Source organism: Antechinus flavipes, chromosome 2, assembly GCF_016432865.1.
Source record: "Antechinus flavipes isolate AdamAnt ecotype Samford, QLD, Australia chromosome 2, AdamAnt_v2, whole genome shotgun sequence".
NCBI classification, from domain to species: Eukaryota; Metazoa; Chordata; class Mammalia; order Dasyuromorphia; family Dasyuridae; genus Antechinus; species Antechinus flavipes.
Genome location: NC_067399.1, coordinates 95,731,849 through 95,742,904, shown reverse-complemented (window position 1 = coordinate 95,742,904; position 11,056 = coordinate 95,731,849).

The following is an 11,056-nucleotide window of genomic DNA, read 5'->3' as shown; positions in this document are numbered from 1 at the left end:
CACTTGTTTCCTTGATAGATTGTACCTCAGTTTCATGGTGTTGTCAATACCTTTTTGGCTAGTGACTCACTGAGAGCAATAACCTAGTTACACCTTGGGATCTGAGAACTTGGCATTCTAAGAGAATAATAACATAAACATTCAAACTATTTAAAAAAGCCAGCCCCTATCTTTCATTATGCAGTTGAATGCAATTTATTTTCATTTTTATTTTCAAGAGGAAATTGTTGCAAAATTTACTGGTTAGAATAACAATGAAGAATGGTGCCCACTGCATTTCTTTCTGGAGTGCTATGGAATGAATGCATTTACTTTCAGCTCCAACATTTGTATTCTTTGCTATGAAGGAAAAGAAATACTGTATTATGCACCTTTTTTGGCTGTTTGTCTAGCTGTGGGTGAAATTCTTACAAGGTAGAATTTTAAAGAACAACAAAACACATTCATCTTTACTTAGTAATTTATTTCTTCCTAGGCAATATATTACTTCTTAAGAAAAAAACAATAACCAAGGTTTCCAGAAATGGTCTTTTTAATGAGCTTATTACTTAGAAAATTCTTTAGCTTCCTATGTCCTCCTAAGCTTGTTATAGTTGATCAGGTCATGGATTTTTCCTTAGCAAGCTGTGGGATCATCTTCTACCCTCTACAGAAGATAAACCACGTCGCTAAAGGTACCATACATGCCAGGTGAGTTCTATCATTTTTAAAGTAGCAGAATAGAGAAGAGGTTAATATAAACTCATTTATTAGCAAAGTCCATTTATTGTTCTGAAAGTATAGATAAGTCTGTAGTTATTCTCCCACTTCTTTTTTGTCTCTAGCCTTTCCTAGTTTATTTCAAGTGCCAACTAAAATCCCACCTTTTACAATATCTTTCCCAATCTCCCTTAATGATGATGTCTTCTTTCCATTTAATCTCTCTAATTTATTCATGTTTATGCTGAGTTGTTTTTATATTTTCTCTCTTATTAGAACAGAGTTCCTTGAGACCTTTGCCTCTTTTTATTCCTTGCAAGGGACTGCCTTGGCAAAAAATGGGCATTTAATAAATGTTTATTGACTGATTGACACTGGCAAATGGTTGGTAGTAATTCAGTTCTGGGGAGTGGAAAATGCTACTCATTTTATTTCTCTCTGAGGGAAGGTGGGTTGATATATATCCACAGACATATGTCACAGAATCCCATACTATTGAATTCAGCAAGAATCCTCAGGAGAATCTTAGAATTGTTCTCTGTGGAAGAAGCTCCTATATAAAATATCCCTCCCTGGTGGTCTTCAAGCATTGGTTGAATGTTTAATTTATGAATATATCATAAAATGAATTCTTATATAGGTATAGGTTGGACTAAATGGCCTTTGAGGCCTTTGATTTCTAAAATTTCATAATTCTGTGATCCCTAATAAGGGATTCTCCATCTTTCTTTGGAAGACCTTTACAGAAGGGCAATCCCCAAGTCTGTCCACTTCATTTTAACATAGTTCTTAATATTGCTGATATGAAAGTTTAATGATTGATATTCACTCACAGCCAGGTTTCTTGAGGTGAGTTTAGAGTCAGTATCACCATATTGGAAAGGTGGCCAGATTCAAGACTGGAATCTTCCAAGCTTTGATGTATTTATATAGCTTTTGGTACCCCTCTGAGTCTCACTTTCCTCATTTCTAAAATGGGAATAAGTCCATATCTCCTAGGATCCTTAGGTTCAATGCAGGAATTCAATTCAGGAAGTTACAAAGCATTCCAACATTTTCAAAATATTTTATAATTCTTTACTTCATTTTAGCTATACAACAACTCTGTGAGACAGGAATTACAGGTAGTATTATCATCCTCACTAGTGTCTAGATAAGAAAACTAGACCAAAAGAAGTTATGATACTAGCACATTACTATGTATAATAAAAACAATATACAAATTCAAGTCTTTCTAGTTCTAGCAGGAATATAAGGTGTTTAAAGTTTAGTACTTATAAACAATCAGTTATTTTCATTAATAATTCAAAAATAATTTTATATAAATAGTAAATCTTTTTTTTCTTTCTAATATTATCATAACTGGAAATTTGTTATAGAATATTAAAGAAAATTAGGATAAGGGCTGATTCTGTGATTTCATTGATCCAGGTTGTTTGCCTAGAGTAATGAGAGGTTAAGTAATTAGCCCCAGAATATGCTATCTATATGTATAATAGGCAAGGTTTGAACCTAGTGCTTCCTGGCTTTGAGACCAGCTCTCTATCCATTATACTATATAACTTTTCATAAAGGATTAAATATTTACACTATACTCATGTTTTTAAGATGGCAGTCCCTGAAGGGAAGAAATGTTAGTTTTTAATATCACATAGATAGCCACCTACAAAGTTAGTCTTTCAGACACACACATCATATGTACCCTTTTCTTCTCTAGGCTGCTACTGTTCTCTTAAGTGCCTCCCAAAGCAATTGCATTTTGATTTATGCATTTAAAATTCCGCCAGTTATCTCTATGTTTTGTTTGGTATACTGTTTGGAGAGAGGTGATACGAGCAAATGTAGTATTTAAAATTATGATAGTTAAAAGCCCACATTTAAAGAGGCAGAAGCAAAATGAGATTCCATTTTTTCAGACCCTAGTCTCATTAAGTGCCAGGAAAGTAACAATCTGCAAAGAGGAATTTTCCAATAAGAATTGTACATCTGATACCACAGTCCCTATTCACTCCAGATAGGCTGCAGATATGAATCTTTTTGTAGTAATGATAGTTTGAGAAAACGTTTGTAGAAAATGGGCTTAAAATCCTTTGATCGTGTTTCTATATTATGTAGTCAATAAAAAGTGCTTCATGGGCCAGGAAAGTGATTTCAACAAAATGCATTTGCATCAATGCTGTAAATCATCATAAAGTCCTTTATTCCCTCCTTTTTGGACCACTCTTTTCTCCTGTCAGCTCCACAGTCCACCTAAATCATGTCCATTTGAGTCAGTGCATGCATTTGAGGCTGAATATTATTGTTGATATCTTGCATTTCTAGTGTGAATTGTATTGATTCTACAAAAGGAACTCACAATGCCTTAAGCTCTTTCCACACCTGGGAGAGAGTTCAAAGGGTCATATAATCCAACCCCCTGCTTCTAAGCCAAGCTGAGATTTGGCAGTGAATTATTTAATAGTTTTACAATTTGTAAGTCAGTTAATAAACATTTATTAACCACTTGCTATGTTTTAGAGCACCATCCTTAATGCTATAGATTCAAAGAAAGGAAAAAGACATGTTCCTAATCTCAAAGAGTACACAATATAATAGAGAAAGGCACATTAAAAAAAAAAAGCTGAAAGGGGCAGGGAGGTTTCTCAATATGGGGGTATGATGAAGTCTTGAGGAGAATAGTGGGATGAAAAATGATGCAATGGTTCTCGTGGGTGACCTCCCTAAATGAAGAATCTGGAAAGAGTCCACCACTGTTTACCCCTCATCATTTATAATAAAAGGAAGGATGGGAGATGTAAGATGTGAGTTCAAGGTCGATCTGATTTTTCCCAATCATAGCTGTGAAAATTCAAACTTACAGAAAAGGCAAATATGGGACAATAATTTACTTTTCAAAGGGATCAATTACCTTCTGTCTGATGATGATTCTCAAATCTACCTAGCCTGCCCCAATCTTTTTTGATTTCTAATCTCATATCTCCAAATGTTTTTCAGACACTGTGAATTAGATCTCCATAGATAGCTTAAGCTCAATATGTCCAAAATGGAATTCTTTATATTTCCCCCTAACCTGTCCCTTCTCATGTCTTTCCTGTTATTGTAGAAGGCAATACAATCCTCCCAGGTCTTTAGCTACCAAACTAGGAATCACTTACCCCCCCCCCCCCCATATCTAATCTGTTTCAAGGTCTGCAGGTTTCTCTTTGTACCATCTCTCAAATACATCTCCTTTTCCTTCCTAGCATTGCCACCATTGTGTATTATTGCTGTGTCTGCCTGCCTCAAATCTTTCTCCACTCCAATCCATCTTCTAATCATCCACTAAAGTGATTTTCCTAAATCACAGTCTGAACATGTCACCTTCCTGCTCAATAAACTCCAGTAGGTTCCTTTCACCTTCAGCAACAAATGCATAATGTTCTGTTTGGGTACCCAAGACCCTTCATAATCAGGCCTTTTCCAACCTCTCCACTCTTTTTATACATTACTGCTAAGCCTGGAACATTCTTTATGATCATTAGTCTCCCTAGATTCCTTTAAATTGCAACTAAAATCCCACCTTCTGCAGAAGCCTTCTCCAATCTCTCTTATTTCCAATGCCTTCCCTCTGTTAATGGTTTCCTATTTATCCTGTATATATCTTATTTAGCATATTTTGGTATGCATCTTGTCCCTCCATTAGATTGTAAGCTCTTTGAGGACAAAGACTATCTCTTACCTCTTTTTTTGGTGAACCTAGCACTTAGCAAAATGTCCATCACAAAATAGGTGCTTAATAAATGTTTATTGATTGAATTCCTACAAAGTTGTTTAAATAACAATTGTTTTTAATACTTTTTATTTATATATAAACTCTTAGAAATTCATTTGTCATGTACAGAAAGAAGATATGCCCTATATTATTATACAATGTAAGAGTGAAAATGAATTTAAAAGATTTAGTCAAAACTACTCTAAATTAAGTATTACTCTTCCATGATTGAGGAAACTGAAGTTGATACTTCCCTAAGTCATACAGCTAATTATTAGCCATCAGTCAGTCAGCTATCATTTATTAAGATCTGTGCTAAATGCCAATAATATAACGAAAGGTCAAAAACAAAGGTTTCAGTTATAAACAAAACTCAGCATTATTAATACTAACAGATGATGGACATTCAAATATTGCATTAATAGTTACAACAGATTTTACATATACTAATTTGTTAGATACTAATAACAACTTTTTGAATACTATTGTTTTTGTTTTTGTTTTTTTTTTCCATTTTCTAAATGAAAAAACAAAAAAAACAAAAACTTAGGCTGTTAGGTTAGGCAGCAAAGTCCGTGGATAGGAATGCCATGTTAAAAGTCATAAAGACTCATTTTCCTGATTTCAAATCTGGGCTAAGATACTTAATATTCGTGTTACCCTGAGCAAGTCATTTTTCCTCCATTTTCTCATCTGTAAAATGACGTGAAGAAAAATTACCAAGAAAATTCTGAATAGCATAACAAAAAAATTGGACATAACCAAACAACAAGATAGGTTGAATGTCTTATCAAGGATCACACAACTAATAAAGTGGCTGGAGCTGGATTTTAATTACATTTCTACTTTATTCCTAGTCCCATTCTCTGTTCTCAGCAAGAGGCACCCAACTGCTCAGCTGCTAAAATATCTAATAACTGTCGGTCCTTTGTGGTTTCCAGTTTCTCTATTTACTGCTCCCTCTCTACTTTGTTGAATTCATACATACTCTAGCATGTAAGTAAGTAAATCTAAGAAAGTATATTAGAAGTCATCTGTCCCATTCCTTTCATTTTACAAATGGGTCTCAGAGCAATAAAGTGACAGAGTATGTATTTGTCACCTGAAAACAGCCTAGCAAAGTTCAGAGAAATGCATCACCATATCAGAGGCAGAGTAAGTAATCACAGCAAATAATAAAGACTATCCTCTAAGTCCAAGTGTCTGCAAACCCATATGAGGTTTTGTAAGTAAATGGTGACCTCATGAAAAATTTGGCAAAAGTAAAAGTTATCAAATATTCTGCCAGGACTTAATTTTTTATGAAAAAATAAGCAAGCACAACCAACTCATTAGTATGGAAACTTGCTTTTGTCTTTCGTGATTGGAAAAATATATGTATTCAAAATAATTGTTTTTAAAATAAATTTATCTATGATAATATGTAAATATTTGGTTTTTACACTTATTTTATATACCTGTATGCCCAGATTCATGTAAAAAATTTCAAGCAAAAAGGAGTCATGAATGGAAAAAGTTTAAGCCCTTTACTGAGGCACAGAAAGATTGCAATTAACATATAAGCGGTTGTTGTTTATAATAATAATAATAATTGACAACTAGGGAGAAGGAGCATCTACCCTGATGAAATCCTAAAATATTAAAGTATTTTAAGTAAAGAAGTAGGCTTAACCATCACTGGTTAGGGTATTTTATCATTGCATGTAATTCAGCAACCTTCAATAGTTTGTCTCTCTACCTCTCTGTCTCTATCTCTCTGTCTTTAAATCTGTCTCTGTCTTTCTCTTTGTCTCTGTCTCTTTTGTTCTTTCTCCTGCTTGTTGCTCTAATTCTATTTTCTCTCTTCTATATGTTTTCTTCTTTTTCTCTATTTGTCTCTTTTTTCTTTCACTTCTCTCTTTTCCCTTCCTTATTTCCTTTCTTTCTTTTATTCTCAGAGGCTTCCTGTGGTCTAGCGGTTGAAGCCAATTTCTTCTTGATCGCCCCCAGAATGTGGGTCCTGTGGGCTTATAGCAAATGCCGTACTCCATATTCTTCGACTCAGTATTGTTTGAGAATTCCCAGCTAAGAGCCAGACTTTGGATATTTTAAATATTAGCTTCTATTCTTCTCTCCAAAGTGTAGCATAGTTAGTGTGAGAAGAAGTCTGGGACAATTACTTTTTTTTCTCATTAAGTTTTGCTTCTAGAAATAGTGAAAAACTGGTATACCTTTGTTGTGAGAGGCAATGTAAACTATAGGAAAACTAAAATGATGAATTAAAGTTGTTTTCCTTGTGAGAGTGGGACAATATGGTCCCTAGTATTTATCATTTCCTTGCCATTCTCCTTCCATTGTCTTAATTTGGAATTTTGTAGTCTCATATTTAGACCATTCCTGTAGTTTTATAACTGGTCACTCTAATTCCACGCACTGTATCCTTACCATCCTATACTTTGTTCCAGGATAACCTTCCTAAAATATGGTTAACATCATATTCCCCTCTACAAAATCCTTTAGTGGCTTTCTTATTGTCTAAAAGATCAAAGTCAAACATCTTACTTTGTCATTCAGATCTTCTGCAATCAGCCCTACTTCCAGCTACTTATCCACATGAACCATCTGCTGTAACCAAACTGTTATGAATCTCTTTTGCATTCTCTGTTCTCCATCCAAATTAAATTGCTCTTGATTTTCTTTTTTTTTTCTTGTTCTCTTTTATCTTCATGCCTTTAATCACATCAATCCTTGAAAAGGATTCTTTCCTCATCCTACTCCATCTCTTTTGTATTATAATTCCTCTTTCCTTCAAAGTTCAAGTATCATTTTCTCCCAAGAAGCTTTCCCTGGATCATCTAACATTGATTTTTTCTCCCCTTAAATTTATCATAGTATATTGCTTGGACCTATTCCTTGCACTTATTACAATGTGTTAAGGCTGAAAATTTGGGTGAAGATAGATGGTTATGTGTGAGCCACAGAAATTTACCAACAGTATACTATCACTGATTGTTCTTTGGGCAATAAAAGAATGATCAGGATTACCACTTGTAATTGAGTGATGGGGTTTTTTGAATTATGCATGTGAGTAGTTGGGTCATTGACTGTTATTGGTGGGAGAACTTATAAATTATCCAGTGAGGGATTATAGAAAAAGGAAGTGACAATAGTAAGGATTACTGATTATGTGACCATGATGTGGGAGGATCAGAATAGACACTAGCCAGACCTGTGATTTCCTTAATAGAGGGAGCTTCCTGGCAAGGAAAATTCCTATAAAAAGGCAGGTAATTCCTCTGCCACTTAAAATTGTAGAAAATTATCCAGTATGCTAAAAGTTTAAGTTATATGAACCAAATCCACAGAGCATTCATATGTCAGAAAGGGGACTAGTTTTATTTAAAATTTTGAGTTCCAAATTCTATCTCTTCCTCCTTTTCTTCTCTCCATACTTCCTGAGAAGGAAAGGAATCAGATATAGATTGTACATGTGCAATTATGTAACATTTCTATACTTACTTTGTAAAAGAAGATTTGAATATGAGAAAAAGTGGAAAAAATTAGTATGCTTCAGTCTATATTCCATTAATATCAGTTCTTCCTTTGAAAGCACACACTGTGCTTCATTAGATTTTTGGTATTGCCTTGAGTTATTTTATTGATGATGAGTTAAGTCACTTATAATTCTTCATTGAATTATAGTGTTATTACCATGTACAATATTCTCTTGGTTCATTCACTTCAATATGAATCATCAGTTCATGGACATCTTTCTAGTTTTTTTCTTGTTCTCTTTTATCTTCATGCCTTTAATCACATCAATCCTTGAAAAGGATTCTTTCCTCATCCTACTCCATCTCTTTTGTATTATAATTCCTCTTTCCTTCAAAGTTCAAGTATCATTTTCTCCAAGAAGCTTTCCCTGGATCATCTAACATTGATTTTTTCTCCCCTTAAATTTATCATAGTATATTGCTTGGACCTATTCCTTGCACTTATTACAATGTGTTAAGGCTGAAAATTTGGGTGAAGATAGATGGTTATGTGTGAGCCACAGAAATTTACCAACAGTATACTATCACTGATTGTTCTTTGGGCAATAAAAGAATGATCAGGATTACCACTTGTAATTGAGTGATGGGGTTTTTTGAATTATGCATGTGAGTAGTTGGGTCATTGACTGTTATTGGTGGGAGAACTTATAAATTATCCAGTGAGGGATTATAGAAAAAGGAAGTGACAATAGTAAGGATTACTGATTATGTGACCATGATGTGGGAGGATCAGAATAGACACTAGCCAGACCTGTGATTTCCTTAATAGAGGGAGCTTCCTGGCAAGGAAAATTCCTATAAAAAGGCAGGTAATTCCTCTGCCACTTAAAATTGTAGAAAATTATCCAGTATGCTAAAAGTTTAAGTTATATGAACCAAATCCACAGAGCATTCATATGTCAGAAAGGGGACTAGTTTTATTTAAAATTTTGAGTTCCAAATTCTATCTCTTCCTCCTTTTCTTCTCTCCATACTTCCTGAGAAGGAAAGGAATCAGATATAGATTGTACATGTGCAATTATGTAACATTTCTATACTTACTTTGTAAAAGAAGATTTGAATATGAGAAAAAGTGGAAAAAATTAGTATGCTTCAGTCTATATTCCATTAATATCAGTTCTTCCTTTGAAAGCACACACTGTGCTTCATTAGATTTTTGGTATTGCCTTGAGTTATTTTATTGATGATGAGTTAAGTCACTTATAATTCTTCATTGAATTATAGTGTTATTACCATGTACAATATTCTCTTGGTTCATTCACTTCAATATGAATCATCAGTTCATGGACATCTTTCTAGTTTTTTTCTGAAATCATCTGCTTGTCATTTCTTAGAGCACAATAATATTCCATTACAATTATACACCACAGATTGTTTAGTCATTCCTTAACTGATGGGCATCCCTTTTATTTCCAATTTTTAGCCACCACAAAAAAGAACTGCAGGAACTATTTCTATACAAATAGGTCATTTTCCCTTTTGGATGCCTTTGGGAGTATAGATCTAGCAATGGTATTTCTGGATCAAAGGTATGCAGTTTTATAGTCCTTTGGGCATACTTTCAAAGTTCTCTCCAGAATAGTTGAAATAGTTCACAACTCTATCAAAAGTGCCATAGCATCCCAGTTTTTCCATATCCCTTTTAACAGTCATTTTCCTTATTTATCATTATTAACAAGTTTGATAAATGTGAGGTGGTACAATTTGCATTTCTCTGATCAATAGTGATTTAAACTATTTTTTCATATGACTATAGATAGCTTGAATTTCTTTGAAACTACCTGCTCATATTCTTTTTTAAAATACACATTAAAATACATATTGCTTTACAAATCATGTTGGGAGAAAAAAATCAGAACAAGAGGGAAAAACTATGGAAGAGAGAAAAAAAAAAACAGAAAAAAGAAGTGAATATAGAATGTTCATTTACGTTCAATCTCCATAGTTCTTTTTCTGGATGCAGATGGCATGTTTCTATCCCAAGTTTATTGGAATTGCCTTGGATTACCGAACCACTGATAAAAACCAAGTTGATTATTGTGCATTTTTGCTCTTATTGTGTACAAAGTATTCCTGGTTCTGCTTCTTTCATTCACCATCAGTTCATGTAAATCTTTTCAGGTCTTTCTAAAATAAGGTTGTTTATCATTTTTTACATAACAATAATATTTCATTATCTTCATATACTACAATTTGTTCAGACATTCCCCAATTGATGGGCATCTACTCATTTTTCAATTCTTTGCTACCACAAAAGAGCTGCTACAAACATTTTTGCACATGTGGGTACTTTTCCCTCCTTTATGATTTCATTAAGATACAGACCAGTAAAGACATTACTGAATCAGAGGATATATACAATTTAATAATCCTTTGGATATAGTTCCAAATTGCTCTCCAGAATGATTGGATCATTTCACAACTTGACCAGCAATTCATTAGTGTCCCTGTTTTCCCACATCCCCTCCAACATTTATCATTATCTTATCCCATTATCTTAGCTTATCTGAGACATGTGAGGTAGTATCTAAGAGTTGTTTTAATTTGCATATTTCTGATAAATAGTGATTTAGAGCATTTTTTTCCTTTGACTATAGATGGCTTTAATTTCAGAATCTAACAATTCTCTTTGACCATTTATCATTTAGGGAATGACTTATATTCTTATGAATTTGACATACATTTTGGAAATGAAACCCTTATCGGAAACACTGGCTGTAAAAGTTTTTTCCCAGCTTTGTACTTCCTTTTTAATCTTGTTTCTGTTTGTTTTGCTTGTGCAAAACCTTTTTAATTTATTGTAATCAAACTTGTCCATTTTACATTTCATAATGTTCTCTGTTCATAAATTCCTCCATTCTCCAAAGATCTGATAGGTAAATTATTCCTTGCTCTCTCAATTTGTTTATAATATCACCCTTTGCCTGTTATATTCTTTTACCATTTGTCAATTGGGGAATACCTTGTATTTTTCTAAGTCTAACTCAATGCTCTATTTAAGAAATGAGGCCTTTCTCAGAGATATTTGTTGCAACTCCTCCTCCCCAATTTTTTGCTTATAATTTTGGTTGTA